General features: G+C 45.1%; 1 long non-coding RNA gene across 1 annotated transcript in view; it reads left to right on the top strand.

Annotated features, from left to right (window-relative positions):
* The first annotated feature begins 1,662 nt into the window (after positions 1 to 1,662).
* Positions 1,663 to 16,589, top strand: part of LOC126998893 (uncharacterized) — a 34,751-nt gene continuing 19,824 nt past the window's right edge. Inside the window, exon 1 of the long non-coding RNA XR_007753062.1 lies at positions 1,663 to 1,992. This is a non-coding gene — a long non-coding RNA (uncharacterized LOC126998893). The remainder of the gene's footprint in view (positions 1,993 to 16,589) is intronic.

Below are 16,589 nucleotides of genomic sequence, written 5' to 3'. Positions count from 1 at the left end.
AGCTACGTAAGTGTTCGTTTGGAGAGCCGTTGTATCCTTTCTGGACCTATGAAAACATTGGTTCTAAAAATAACTTCAGGCGTCTGTCCCAGAGTCGCAAATTTTTCACTCATTTTTTCACTTCAATTTACTCTCAAACAAGGTAAGAGTAGCAGTCAACGACGTGCTTTACTGCATAACAGTTATACAATCTACCCACACTATCAGCAACATAACTCCCCTCGTGTCACATTCACGTGCTACACAGTGATCGGCTCAGGTGTCACTTGACGCATATATTTAGGATCGTTCACGGTGTGATGAAACCATAAAATCACGCCTAACAGAAATATATTAGAATCGATGTATTTAGAATCTTGAAGCAAAACGGCGAGGCATTGTATCTTTTCTTATTAGCTAAACTCAACATTAAGCCACCAACGAGTTACAGCAAATCATCTTCCTCCTCTTCTTCCTCGCCACCAAAACCATCGGCATCAATGCCATCGTAACCTTCAGCATCGACTCTCTGGTTTTCTCGATTATCGAAAATAGTTCTTTGAGTTGCAATTCCTTAAAAACTTGAAGCAAGGACTTCATACTGCCGCACGTCATCCAGAATACTTCGTTCTTTTATCCCATTCGATACAGGAATGTGTACTCGCAGACAATGGCTCTGGAGTGGCGGACACACACGCATTATGGGCCGTGCCGGGCTGTTGACTCAAGCCTCCACGCTGTGTACACTGGACTGGGAGAGTGGCTGCCGGCCTGATTGTTTTTCAAACGAATTTACTTTGTTGTAGTTCACGTCAAGTTTATTCCATCATTTCCTAATCCCGTTGGTAAATAACGTTTCTGCGAGATCCATCACTGACTTACGACGGCTGAGCTCGACTCCATTACTTCCAACTTGTGACGTTGCTCTGAATAATCTTTTGTGAACTTTGAAACCTTCGATTACTTTCCCCCGCTGGCCGCCTTTGAGTGAGTAAATGTGAATTTGAAGTGTTTCTCTCTTCCACGAACTTAATGCTAAGATAATGTAAAAACATGGTAGTTTTGTTCGACTTTCAATTCCACATTGAACGATGGAAGACAATAGCCACTGGCACTGCAAAGTTCGTTAAAATATTTTCATTTTAAGGTTTGTGACTCGCCGCTGTTCCGTAACTGACAGAAAACTTGAACACAATAGCCCTACAACATGAGAAGTTTCCAAGAAGGCGCCGGTAAACCTTCACGAGGCAGCTCTTGTAAACCAACCACAAGAGCCGTGCCTGGACTACCTCTCCATATTCTCTCATAAAATAATGGAGAAAAGGTGACAGTTATGCAATAAATATTTTTGTTTGCTTACTTAAATGTCACAGGTCGTTATTTATTTATTTATTTATTGACATTATTATTATTACACATGTATGATATTCTCTCTCTCTCTCTCTCTCTCTCTCTCTCTCTCTCTCTCTCTCTCTCTCTCTCTCTCTCTCTCTCTCTCTCTCTCTCTCTCTCTCTCTCTCTCTCTCTCTCTCTCTTCCTTGTGTGTGTGTGTGGTTAGAGGTTAGTTGTCGCCAGGTGGAGCCACGTGGGCCGGACTTTCAGCCATGTGCTACTCAACGACGCTTGGCAGACGAACAGCGACTTTCCGGCTCCAGCGCTATCAGGGACCAAACGCATATAACGAGAGGTTATCAGGCTGCTCGGGTGATAAGCTATCAGACAAGAGGCCGGTATCACTGCGATAAGATAGATATGTATGTATTGTTTACGGGCACAAACGTATATTAGAAGATAGGTGGAGATAAGGCACCATTGTGAGGCGGCAACGAGTTGAGTTCTACCGATAATAGACGAGATGCTATCGAGGAGGTGGTACCGAGGCGTCCCTGGGTGCGGGAGTGAGTGCGTGGCTCCAGGGGGAGGCACACATCCCAAGCCTACCCCGCTGACAGAAGGGGGTGCCGCAAGGGAACTGCTGTCGGCCGCCCCTCACCACGCCGAGGCCTGACACCGGTGAAAGACTGATCCCCGCCCTATCAGTAGCTACAGCACCCTCGCTCCAGTGTAAAGCGACCCCCCCCCCCCCCTCACACACACACACACACACACACACACACACACACACACACACACACACTTTGTGCATTCATAATATTTACGGGCCTTAAATTCATACTTACAACCGGGTTGGTGAGATGGAATTATTTTCAGATGAGTGTGACTAGTTTTGCAAAACTAAATTGAAAAAAAATATTAAGCATTCCTAGCATAAATTATCTCATGAGAATGATGTAACGTGTCCAACGCCAGCATCGAAACTAGGAGTATTATTACCCAAGACTTTTCTATATTACACAGACAGCGAGAGAGAGAGAGAGAGAGAGAGAGAGAGAGAGAGAGAGAGAGAGAGAGAGAGAGAGAGAGAGAGAGAGAGAGAGAGAGAGAGAGAGAGAGAGAGAGAGAGAGAGTGAGTGGGAGTAGGGTGAATGGCAGAACAGTTGCCTGAGACAGCTAGACCCAAGGTGACGATAAAATGGAACGACTATAGTATCATATATTTTTTTCAAAAGGCGTTTGATTAAGCTCCACACCGTAAAATGCTTTACAAAATTAAACATCTAAGTATTAATGGCAAAGTTCAATAATGGATCGCTAATTGGCTGAGCAACAGACAGCATAGGGTGGTGATTAATGGACCTGCTTCAGAGTGGGCGTCTGTCACTATAGTCGCAGTGTCAGTCTGAGGTGTGCATTATCGTGCTCTGGCAACCTGTTGTCACACGGCGTGTTCGATTTCGTGGAAAATATATGATAGCCTACGCTTGGGAAACAACTGTCAGTATAAAAAATATGCAGGCAGCAATGACGAGTACCGTCAATTATAGATGATTTCAATTTCCAAATAATTGATAATGTTGCAGACAGCTGTTCTGTTATACTTTTCTCCACAGAGGACAGCGCCTGGGATATTCAATAATTATAATCAGCGACCTTAAAAAATAACAAAACAGCTGTCTTCGACAGTATTAATAATTTGAAACTCAGAATCACCTATAATTGACAGTATTCGTCAAGCTGCCTCCATGATAATGATACAACTATATCCATGTGTTGACTATCATATAATATCCACGTGGGCGACGCGACTAAAGCGGTGTCCCACTGGGTTCAGTTCTTGGCATAGTACTGTTTACAATTTACATCAATGACCTCGATGCTGGATTTTAAAGTTTCATTAATAAATTTGCTGACGAAACGAAGATTGGTAAATCGAGCCTCCCAGACGAAGACAGGTAAAGACTCCAAGAAGATGTGTATAAATTTTCAGTTTCGTCCGATAGATGGGTGACAACCTTTAATACAGATAAATGCCAGGTTCTTCAAGTTGGAACAAAAATAGGAGGCTCGGTTATGATAAGTGTGGTGTGAAACTCAAAAGCGTACAGTGTGCTATAAGGACTTACTTAGGTGTCAAAATTGCGTCAAACCTCGAATTCTCAAAGCAATGCATCGATGCAGCGAATAAAGCGAACATAACCCTGGGCTTCAATAAAAGGATCTTCTCATTCAAGAATCAATCATATAATCAATCAATGGGAACATACGATGGGGGATGCGTCACCTCACCCACCCTAGACGCAAAGCCCGGGGGTCCCTCCGTGCAAGTCTCCATAAAGGCCCCCTTTTCATCCTGAGTACCCCCTGGTAGGATCTATCGACTTGCTTCAATCCACGAATTCTGTGGGCGTCCCCCTTGGCCTCCATTCAGGATTGTTTCTTACAGAAAAAACCCGATGAGCAGGGTCGGCTTCTGGGTAGCGTTCCACATGTCCAAATCACCGGAGTTGGCGTTGACGTACTATGCGGGTAATATTTGTCAAGTTAGTCTCAGGTAGTAGTCTCCGGTTTGACACAATGTCTTTCCAGCGATATCCCATGATTCTGCGTAGACTCTTATTATCAGAGGCATCAATCCAACACTCCAAGTCCCTATTTAGTGTCCATATCTCCCGGCACTGAGTAAGACAAGGGGCACAAGGGACTGGAAGATCCGTATCTTTGTCCTACAGAGGTATCGGTAATGCCATATACTAGTGCTGAACGAGTCATTTATAACACCGTGGGCCAAGCCAATCCGCCAGAAGACTTCCTGGCGAGACCCACTGTTGTTCTGAACTACGCTACCAAGGTGTGTGAAAGTTACAGTGATTTCAATGTCCTCGCCACACGAACGAAAAGAATGTACTGTTTCATATAGCAAGCCTCCAAATACATGTACTTTGGTCTTGACCCAGGAGACCTAAAGTCCCAGGGGCTTCGCCTCCTCGTGCAGTGCCTCGAGAGCCATCACCAGAACCTCCAGCGGCTCCGCAAGGAGTACTGCATCATCGGCAAAAACAAGGTCAGTGACTTTGGTATTGCCAATAGGTTCTCCACAATGACTCTAGTCCACAACTCTGCATATTACCTAGTCCATACATGTGTTGAAAAAGCGATGGGGCAGGGACACAGCCCTGCCTCACTTCCGGGTTCACGGGAAAAAAAAGCTGGACAAGCCCCCCTTTTTTTTTTTTTTTTTTTTTTTTTTTTACGTTGTTGCCTATTGCGCCGGTAGGCATCTTCCCGGTGGGGCCTGATGGTCGGCCCAAGGCTTCTTCCAGGTGGGGCCTGATGGTCGGCCCAGCCCGTTCTGGCGCAGGCGAGTGTTTATAGTGGCGCCATCTTGCATTGGCTCATGCTGCCCCCCGGAACTCGTTCTTGATTCGCTTGGACGGCTTCCTCTAGAGTCCGGGTTGATGGGTGGTCTTCAGGACAGCATGTGGGTAGTTTTAAGCCACTCGGCGGTGACTGAAAAATCAGAGTGGTAGCGTGAGGATTCGAACCCGCGTCGTCCATCACGCGGCGAATGTGGGTCCAGTACGCTATCACTTCGGCCACCGCCTACCCACTTCACAGCATTCTCAGTCCCAGAACACAGGTCAGTCAGCAAACCAAGAGTCCTTGCAGGAATCCCTTAGAGTTGAAGGAAATGCCAGAGTGCTTTGAGATGCACTGAATCAAACGCTTTTTTGAGACTGACATAGGCTGCAAGTATCCCCTGTCAAAACTCACGTCGGCGCTCCAACAGTACGCGAAGCGCAAGGATACGGTCAGTTGTCCACTTACCAGGCTTTAACCCAGACTGCTCAAGTCAGCAACTGGCTGTGAATCCGCATCAGGTATAGATAGGCGAGCACCTTGCCTGGCACACTGAGCAGTGTAATACCACGGTATTTGTTACAGCATGAAACCAGCGGATCACGGCCTCACTTCCAGCTTTGAGAAGCTCCGCTCTGATGTTGCAAATACCAGGTGCCTTTTCACCCCTCAACTTTACCACAGCCTCCCTGACCTCGTCAAGAGAGGGTGGGCTTTCGTCGATGGGTGGATCAGCAACCGCCACTTGTAATCCACCAACTGGATGCTGCCCACTCGGAGGGTCCGCCATTTACAACTGAGCAAAGTATTCAGCCCAACGAGTCATTTACCCACCCATGTTCGACAGGAGGCAGTCATCAGCTGTTCGTATAGCGCTCACCTGAGAGGGAAGCTTGAAGTGAAGTTTCCTCAGGGCTCGATAAGCAGGTCGGTGTTCATTCGCATTTAAATGGCCCTCGACTTCCGCAGCGAGACTCTTGACATACCTCTCCTTGTCCCTCATCAGGAGAGTTTTAATCCTTCGCGACAGAGCCGTATATTGGTCCCGATCCCTAGCAAGCCTGGCAGCGCGACTCTCCTCAGTCTTCTCCAGCGTCTTAGCCGATGCAAATCCATTCCTAAGACTCGGGCGTTTTCTAGTGCACTCCTTGGCAGCTCGAAGAGTCTCACGTTTGAAGGTATCCCATAGTTCTACATGGTTCTCAAGGGTGCAGAGCACACTGAACCGATTTGAAACTGTCACTGCATACTCCTGAGGACATGCTAGGTCTTTTAGTCTCTCGAGATGGAACACAGTATTGTTGCATATCGAGATTCTTTTTGACCTGACATGAAGGTAGAATGTTGCAACAACAAGCTTATGATAAGTTCCAAAGAACTCAGCACTCCGGAACACCTTACAGTTCTGAAGGATCCTCCAACAGGTACTTACGAGGATGTGATCAGTCTCCTTTGCTACCGCTCCGGCACTGGTATATCAAATCCAGCGATGCAACTCTGGTCTCTGGTACCAAGAACCCGGAATTCTCGATCTCCTGGAACTAGATTTTGCAAAATTCAAGAAAAGTGAGCTGTTGATGTTCCTAGTACCAGAACCAGGGGGACCAACACAGCTCATAGCCAACTCTATCAGTGCCAGCAGCAACATTGAAGTCGCCCAAAACAATGAGTGTTCCCGGAGGGGGCACTGGTCTAATACGGAGTCGAGTTTGGCGTAGAATACCTCCTTATTTTCAGTTTCACACATCTCGGTAGTAGCGTACACTGCAACAAGAGACATGAAGCCCAATGTGTGCTGCAGCCTCACTCGCATTATATGCTCATCAACTGGATTAACCTCAGCCACAAATGGCTGCAGTTGACTGGAGATGCCTATAGCTACCCACTTAAGACGGGCACCATTGCTTATACTAGACCAGTAGTAGGTGAATCATCCTCACTGCCTCGCCACTGCCGGACTTCCTCGTCTCAGGGAGTCCCACTATGTCCACCTTAGCTTTCTGAGCTCATCTGATAGGAAGGGCAGTCAGTGATCCTCCTATAGGCTCCGGACGTTCCGGGAGCACACGCAGAGCCCTCCGAAGTTTAACACCGGGCCTAGTTCAGTGGGCGGACGCCGCTTCTGCACCGCCCCGGCCACCCCCAAAACAAATAGAGCTAAAGGGGTCTTTCCTCCTTCGAGGTGCAGGGGTCCCATAGATTTTGCCCTGCACACGTCACTGACGGCAGGCTCCCCGGATTCGGATGCTTCGGAGAAGCCCGCCGCGCGGTCGGATCCCCCAATAAGACCGGATCGGGGTCGAGACTCGCGCCACGACCCCGACCTCTATTTCCTATTTTGTTTTTGGCATGTAGGGCATTTTTGGGGGGGCGGGAGTGGGTGCCAGTGTCTGAGCTAGTGCTGAAATGCTGATCAATCGCCTTGTGTTGTTCAAGTTTGTCCAAGTATCCAACCACATGGAGACCTTCAAATTGCTCATATGATGAAGCAGAAGTACAAAGACATCTGTATCACTACTGCGAACTGCTACAGTTAGTGGTTTGTTGTCAGCTTGCTTTCCATTGAAATTTTGCATGGAAGATTATTCGGGTGTCAGTTTCCTCATGCTCACTTTTCAGGGCCATCACCTCCTGCATTTCTATAGCTCCATCGTTTGACTTGTACATGCAATGATTATTGTCAAGAGCAGAGTAAATTGCATGTCCTCTTAAAACACTGATGATTTAAATATCCCAGAGAGATGCCAAGATGTTACCTGAACCTGTTGAACATAGAGAGTAATCATGAAGGAATTCGGGCTTTTTTTGAAGGTGGAGTTCTTTCCATTCATCGCACACCAAAGATTTTTCTCGCATTGCTGTAGACCTAACACTTGAACAAACTGTAAATCAAGATGTAGCATCAAGACAAGGCGGTGCTGCAGCAGTCACTCGGTGTGTCAAGCCTACGAAAAGCTGGATACTCACCAGGTGTTTCGAGGGTGCTGTGGCAGGAACTCTTCTCGAAATGGCTGGCCAAACTCTCACTGACACAGTATCACAAGAGCTCAAACCGTCTAGAATCACAAGGGATAACTCAGACTTAGTGATGCAAGGCTTGGAGTATAACAACTAAACACCTGGCCACTTCCAGCAATGAAATCACCCTTGGCTCTTGCTCTATAAACATGTTTTCACTTCAGAAACATCGCACCCGAGGAGAATTTATGGAATATTTATAAATACTAATGGTTTTACGATTGTGGACAAATCCAAATAATTTATGATTGATGAAACGTCTCGAACGAAAAAATAATGACACAAAACTTAAGTGTAAACAAACCGATTCATACTGGAAAATCTTTTTCTTCGCCAACGTTGTAGCACTAGTATGGAGTAAACTCCCACTTTCAGTGCTCCAGTGCAACAAGATCAACTCATTTAAAAACAAACTCGATCGCCATTTCCTCAAATTTAATCTTCATTAAGGCAAAAAAAAATCCAGTCTGTTGTTCATTAGGCCATTTCACTAATTATAATTTCACTCGGTTTTAAGGACAAACCATCTGGTCTGAGCCATAGATTCTGCATGGTCTGAATAACCATGTAAATCATCCGCCTCCGCGTGGCGCAAAGGGGAATATTCTCGTCAGTATCCTTCTGTCTGTCTTTCAGTTTCTTTTTTTTCTGCTTGTAACCAAAATATCTCAAGACAGAGTGACAGACTTACGAAATGCACATGATCAACCTTGGGTGAATATCTCAAACTGATTAGCTTTTAGGGACATTCTGAAAAAAAAATCACCAAATAATCACGAATAAATGATGAAAAAAAAACTGACAATGAATGACTTAGAGCAACAATATAAGAAAAAAAACCGCCCGTGCTCTGAAGGCAGAGCATGAGGGGTTTTGGAGGGCAGCTAAAGCGTTTGGGACGTGGCCGGCCGTGACCATGAATATTTGAAGTGGGTCCGTCCAGGTGCCGTGGGAGATGTTTTAGCCTAGACTTTGAACGTTTACTCTTTCTTGTTTCTGAAGGGCTCGTCGGGTTCCTTTCCGATAAAATTCGATAAAAAACTGGTCAGTGATGGTGGTCGATACGTATTATTTGGAATATTGTTTCATTATTATTATTATCATTATTATTATTATTATTATTATTATTATTATTATTATTATTATTATTATTATTATTATTATTATTATTATTATTATTATTATTATTATTATTATTATTATTATTATTATTATTATTATTATTATTATTATTACTATCATTACTATTATTATTATTATTATTATTATTATTATTATTATTATTATTATTAATATTATTATTATCATTATTATCATACCATTATTATTATTCATGATCACTTCTTTATTATATCATCGTCATCTTCACCACAACAACCAGCCACACCCTCTACCGTGCCCACTTGAGTCTGGATCGGTGTCTTCTATTTCCCAACAGACACTTCAGTTTTCTCGTGCAGGATTCTCTCCGAGTGACGTTAGTCCTAAGAGCAGTGCTTCCGCTTGTCTATCATTCTGTCCCGGCCGGGGATCACGGAGCCTCGAGTGAGCGGTGCTTTGTTCCTGGGAGCCTGATGGGAGGTGTGTTGCCATAGTAGCTGCCGGCACGGAGTATGTTGTCAGCCGTTTTGCAGGGACGGATCATTCGGAACACTTTGAAAATATTTGTAACAATGTGGCCGTTAGGTTTTCCTTGGTCATTGTTTACGTATGTAGTTACTTCATGTTTCACTCCTTATTGGTCATTATTATTAGTTGCCTTAAGAGCCTGTAAATGGGTACCAAGGGAAAACTGGGGAAGGTAAACTGTGGTAACCCGGATGTCACCTTACTTTGTGTTTGGCGGTAATAAATTATTTCTATCATAGGCTCAAGGGTTGATATGGAGGGATAAGCACCGAGGTCACGTGCAGCTATAGCCCATGCCCCCAACTCTAGCTTTTGCAGCCTGTGATAGGGGAAAGTGCCTTCAGAATGACTATATTTCAATTCCCTAATGGCTGGCGTGGACTGGTATGGCGCCTCATTATAATTCCATGAAGATTATAAAGTTGTTGCCAATTTCACAAAGTTTGCCTCACCCGTTATTACCGTATCACTTTGTGCTCAGTATTTTTATGGCCTTTCTGTCGCTTCCCTCTGCTATTCAATGCATGGAACAGCTTAGAATGGTGAATAGACGAACGATTACTGCCACCGCCACCATCATGCTGCCGCTGAGGGATGGTGAAAGTGTTGTTGCTATTCCTCGAATTTCACTACTGACCTACTAATACTACGAATTACAACTATTGAATCTTTCCTACCACTTCATAACTACTACTATTCTATACTATACTATTACTACCACTACTGCTTCTACTACTACTACTACTACAACTATTGTATCTTTAATAACACTACACTACTCTACTATATATACTACTATCATTATAGCTACTATACTCCCACCACTACCACTACTACTACTACTACTACTACTACTACTACTACTACTACTACTACTACTACTACTACTATTACTTCTACTGCTACTACTACTACTGATGCTGCTACTGTTGTTATTGTTGTTTTATTGTTGGTACTGCTGTTTTTGTTGTTGTTGTCCCTGCTGCTGCTGCTGCTACAATAACATTTAACACTACTCATACTATCAATAAACACTAACAAGTAATAATATTAATAACTGCAGCAAAAACAACAACGACGATAACGCCAGAAATGTAAACAACAAGACCCGCACCACCACCACCACCAACAACAACAACAACAAAAACAACAGCGAAGCACTTCAGCACCCACACACCGGAGTCATGCACAAGAACGAGCGTCTAACGTTAACATTTACGTACACAAGTGAAATGCCAAGGCCGCGGACATTTCTTCAGCTGGGCCTAGAGAGAAGGGCTGGACTGTCCCTCGCTTCATCCTTCTCGCCTTGCCTCTCCCCCTCCAGCACCCAGCAAAGAGTCCTGCTAGCACTCTATTCCTCCCCTGACCTCTCTCCTTTCATTCGTTCTCTGTATCTCTCCTGTTATCCCTGCATTCCAACTCCTCCTCCAAGCTAAACTTCATCTTGTCATCCGTTTCTCCATCAAAAGTCCTGTTCCTCGTACATCTTTATACGCCCTCTCTCTCTCTCTCTCTCTCTCTCTCTCTCTCCAGCTAATGTCTTTTTTTTTTCTTTGCCTAACGCGTTTAATATCCGGGTAATGTTGATTCTTCAGGCGGGGAGTTGTGTGTCTTTCCCATGCACAGTATAATTAATCAAGGTGGTCTTCCGCGTGACGCAACTATACGAAGTGGCAAGTAATCTGCAGAACACCAGGGACCTCCTCTTTGTTATGCTCGTACCATGTCTCATTTTCCATGATTCCAGGGGTAAAACCACCACACTTTTGGCGCCACGTCACTGTTTCTGTGGCGCCTGGGACGACGACACATGCTTGACACGAAAAGAAAAACATTTACGTATGACAAGTAGCGCTTTTAACCTTTGAATAATGAAAACGTCCATTAGCCCTCCACCTTCCTTCCTGGAATGTTCTAATGATATTATTTTATTTTTAGCATGACTCATATTGCATGGGGAGGTGAAAACCCTGTGAACGGTATTCTCACAGAAAGGGGTCAAAGACAAATACCAAATTAGTTCCTACAACGAGGATCAGCGGTACACACACACACACACACACACACACACACACACACACACATTGTACACCAGCGTTAGCCAGATAATGTCCATTCCCTCTGCATAAAACTTTCTACTCAAGCTCAACATATGCTGTCCAACTTACCAATGCAAGAGTTGACTATAGACCATCTTCATTTTTTCATCCCTCTTCACAGGTAAACTTTCAAACAATCTACTTTATTCTGCATGCCCTCCTTCCTAAGGCGAGGCGAGGGTTGCCAAGACTCCTCTGATACTATTTGATTATCGGTTCATTTTGTTACTTTATGCTCTGTTAATTCGAGTAATAGCTTATACTGTACTTCACTTCCGCCCTTAGTATGTCTCCTGCACCGTACTAATAAAGAAAAAAGAAAAGGAAATGGCGGGATTGTCCAGAAAGGAAGATAAAGGAATTGGCTCGAGGCATGTCCTTTCTTAGAATCGGATCCAACTTAACATTGAAACAAACGAAAGAAGACCTGACACTGCAGACACATCAACGGCTGTTTTCTCCATCAAGCTTAGCTACGTATATGGAGGGAAGGGGGAAGTCCAGGATGCCTTAATGAAGATAAATGATTTTCTTTTTATAATTTTCGAGGCGGAGACAGACACCAAAGAGCAGACACAACAGCGCATCAGGAGTGTGAGACTTTGCAATTAGGAGACTCATATTATGATAACAAAAGGCGTAAGTCAACATGTGCTTGGGGAGTGTTTGGTGACGTACACACATTGTCTTGCGCAACACACCGCCGCCGCTCGATAGTGGGTGCTTGCTGGCTGCCTACGAGTCATTGGTCACCGATAAGAGGGGCCGGACGTGACGGGGTGACGCAAGACTCGGGTGTAGGCGATTGATAAACTGGGAGAGAGAGAGAGAGAGAGAGAGAGAGAGAGAGAGAGAGAGAGAGAGAGAGAGAGAGAGAGAGAGAGAGAGAGAGAGAGAGAGAACCTACATAAACCAATAACATTTCTCAACGCCACCACCACCACAATACAACTTCAGCAATATCCAAACGACCCGGATGAAGTGTCCTATCTATGGATATGTATTGTTTCCACGCACAACCCCCCCAAAAAAAAAAAAAACATTCCCATACACACCAATGGAAAAAAACAAATTATAACATTCCGCTTTCCGAACATCGATTTCCTTGCCTCTATACTTTACGCTTGCTCCTCAATCCACCGTCGTAACATTACTATAATTTCTCCGCCTTCCTCCGTGCTCGTCATTCCGTAACAAGCTGTCTATCAAGCCGTCGCAGAAGCCCCCTGAAGAGTGCTATTTAGGTCGTCAATAATCAACGGCTTTCCCTTCCCCCCTTCGCTTTCTTCGTCTCCCGGCACCCTGATCGCGGCGCCTCCCCCTTCCAGCGTATTTCTATGATCTCGGCGCTAATTTAGACGATCCATGAAAAGTTAGTGTGGTGTCATTCACAACGATAGGTTACGTCCGTCACGCGTCCAAACTTTGAGGAGATTTTTGTGTCTCTCTTTCTAGGACCTTTCCTTTTCTCTCTCTCTCTCTCTCTCTCTCTCTCTCTCTCTCTCTCTCTCTCTCTCTCTCTCTCTCTCTCTCTCTCTCTCTCTCTCTCTCTCTCTCTCTCTCTCTCTCTCTCTCTCTCTCTCTCTCTCTCTCTCATACATACAAACATATAGAAATACACAGACAAAGAGAAACACACACACACACACACACACACACACACACACACACACACACACACACACACACACACACACACACTATAGCTTGTACCAACACACCATACCTTAAAAGCGAATAAAAATAACAAAGAAGGCAGTTAGTTAAAATAAAAAGCACAGAGCATTCAAGTTTCACCGAAGGAACACGCCCCTTGCTGACTAAGAAATAGCATTACTGTCGATGGTTCTCCCTCCCTTTAATATGAAAAAAGAAGTATAGATGGATGGCTTTTATTTCCTCTTCTTTTTTTAGAGTTTTAGACGAAGAGAGAGCGTCGTTACAATACGCATCACTACTGGCGGTGTTTTCTTGGCGCATTCTTGGTCTATCGATTTCGGTTGATAGACGCTAGTTAGTTTACGTAAGAAGTAAATATGCTTAGTTTTATTTTTCTTCTTTTTTAGAGGGAGAGGGAGCGTCGTTACAATATGCATCCCTCCCGGCGTTCTTTGCTAATGGTATGCTCTTGGTCTATCGATTTCGGTTTATAGTCGATAGTTAGTATACGTAAGCACTTAAGAGAAGAGAGGAAGAAAGGAAGGAGGGCAGGAGGCACGTGTCTGGCTATAAATAAACACCCATCAGCTATTCTCTACGTCGCAATTTCCCTTCCCGTGTTCTGTTTATCTTATACTATCTCTTCGTTGTTCCATTTTTAGCAGCACTCTCTCTCTCTCTCTCTCTCTCTCTCTCTCTCTCTCTCTCTCTCTCTCTCTCGACACTACACTCGGAAATGCTTTCTATCTTTTTTTCACTTCCTCTATTTATTTCCTTTTTTTTCAGCGGACCTAACAGCAGCTTCCTGACAATCCTCTTTTGTAGCATGTTGTTGTTGTTTCCGGCGGCGGTTATCTTGTTTCCATCCGCTTGTTTGTGCCCCATTAATTTGCCACTTCCCTTGGGCCACCGACGCGATATCCGTAAACACGCCATGCACACGAGCAAATCAATCCAAGTGCAAATGTCGACAACTTTCTGCCTGGAGGTACACCGTCGCCCCGTCCCTTCCCCTCACCCCTCACCAGAGACTCCCCAGAACATGCAGACTCGAGTGAAATTTAAAAGAGCATCGTAGCGGTTTGCTCTGTGACGAGGCGGAAGGGAAGTCGGTCTAAGCGCGCTCTGCTGGTGGCGGTACATGCGTGGCGTGGGGAAGGGCATATGACGGTGTGAAAATTACGGATAACAAGAGTCCTGCTGAATTATGTATGAGTGACAATTACCTATGAAGAGAGAGAGAGAGAGAGAGAGAGAGAGAGAGAGAGAGAGAGAGAGAGAGAGAGGGGGGGGGGGGCGGGTTACGGGGTGTATGGTGCAGAGCGGATGCATGAGCGTGACAATTGCACAGAGACCAGGTAGGATGTGATGGATATTGTATGAGTGGAAAGTAATCTGTGTAGGGACGGCGCAGGAAATAGACAACGGGAGCACGTGTGAAATTTTCCGGCAAATACTCAATCGACAGAGACAACGCAAGCGACGAAGCAGGCGCGAGTTAAAATTTCAAGGAGCAAAAACTTACCGAGAAAAAACAAACACAGACGATAAAGCCAACACGTGTGAAACTTTACAGCAATAACAACAGGGAAGAGGAAAAATGATTGCGTGAATGAACGTTATCATAGGAGACGAGAAAGGCGATGAAGGACGTCAGCGTGAAGATTATTAACAAAAGGTGACGGTGGTGGTAAAAAACTGAGGCGTAAAACTCGCCCACAAAGAAGACGAGAGATGATGAAGTGTGACACTGTAGCAAAAAAAAAAAAAAAAAAAAAAAAAAAAAAAAAAAAAGCAAGGAATATACGAGGGAATTGATGGAGCGTGGCTGTGTGGAAAATACCCAACAAGGCCGCCAATGATCAACACCAGAAAGATTATAGGCAGAAAGAAATAGAAAGGCAGGATCCCACCAATATCCCTGACTCCCAATACAAATACAAAAAGGATGAAGATTTAGGGGAAAAAATACACAACATGGCCACCAATGACAAACACCAGTAAGAACACAGACCGGAGAAAGACACGATGCTACCCACATAGCTGACTCATGCTACATCTATAAAATACCAAAATCTAAGACAAAAAAAAAAAAAAATATTCACTGTACCTGGAGATTGTGACGGAAAGCTGGTGGGGGAGCAGGGAACCGTCATCTGTGGGGAGCGATAAAAAATTAGATAAAAAAGAGAGGGGATGGGTGGAGTGCAATCAACATACCAGACCGTTTACACTAGGTACGCCGTGCACTTTATACTCTTCCCTGAAACACTGGCCCATAAAACACACTCCACATTCTTGTTCCAGGGAGGCTGAACTTATGACGCATTCCACTTCCAGATTGAGGTGGAATTAAAATCAAGCATGAAAACGTTACCTAAATGCAAGAGGATGTGGAATTCAGGACAAGTGGAGGAAAAGAGACGCGACCAATACACGAACCTCCCTCGTTAATTATTACAAAGAAACATTCCTAGTAAACTAAAGAAGACGAGAAGTGCTGCAGGGTTACACGAGTCAGCGGAGATACAGCGACAACAGCACCAGTCAGCCAGTCAGTATGGCGCATATGACGGGTCAGCGCTGAGTCATCACTATTGCCGTGCAAAACATTACTTGAACGACCCAGCGTGGCGTCACCGAGGGAAACGACGTCGGGAGTAAAGCGAAGGAGAGGCAAGGGACAGAGAGATTCAGCGCGCGGCATCGACCACATTAAAAACTGAAAAATGCTGTTCTGGCTAATGACGTACAGACTTCTTAACGAGCCAGCGAAGACAATGCCGGAAGGAAGAACGACAGTAAAGAAGAGACAAACGGCACCTGGAATCGACCATAGTCAGCGGGGTCCCGGGAGTCGCGTCGCTGGGCCGGTAATAACAAGTGCATCGTAGCGTCTTATCGATTACTTCACCTGACGACGGACGCCCAGGTGGCACGGCACCCTCCCTTGCCCCTCCCCAAGGTTCACTGTACTCGGGGCACCTTCCTCCTTCCTCCCCCCAACCCCACGACACCCTTCTTGCGCTACTGTCAATATTTTACCACATACTCTACACACACACACACACACACACACACACACACACACACACACAGACACACACGAACCCTGCTCCACTTCATATATTCGAAGCTTTTCTTTTTCTTTACATTTTTTATCCTATTGCCACTAATTCCCGGCCCCCTTTTCTGTCCTCGTATCACCCTGGTGAATGATGGTGGCGTGCGCTGTGTGTGTGTCCCGCGGCATAATTTCCCACGGACACGTCTCACGCACGTGGCAATGTGTCGACGTCTCATTTTTAAGACTCAATAACTAAGTGCGCCGCCCTCCAATCCAGCAAGGGCGCCACCGTCGTATACATGGTGGGCGGCACGAGTAAACAGTACGTCAGTGATAAAGAAAAAAATAAACACCTAAAAAAAAACATGCAGTGGAGACGTGGCAAGAGTAGAGTGGGAGAGGAAGTTAAATATTTAACGTTTACATGTCGGCCCCCG

This window comes from Eriocheir sinensis, chromosome 15 (genome assembly GCF_024679095.1).
Source record: "Eriocheir sinensis breed Jianghai 21 chromosome 15, ASM2467909v1, whole genome shotgun sequence".
NCBI lineage: Eukaryota > Metazoa > Arthropoda > Malacostraca > Decapoda > Varunidae > Eriocheir > Eriocheir sinensis.
Note: the sequence above shows the minus strand (reverse complement) of the source record. Positions and strands in the feature narration are given on the sequence as shown.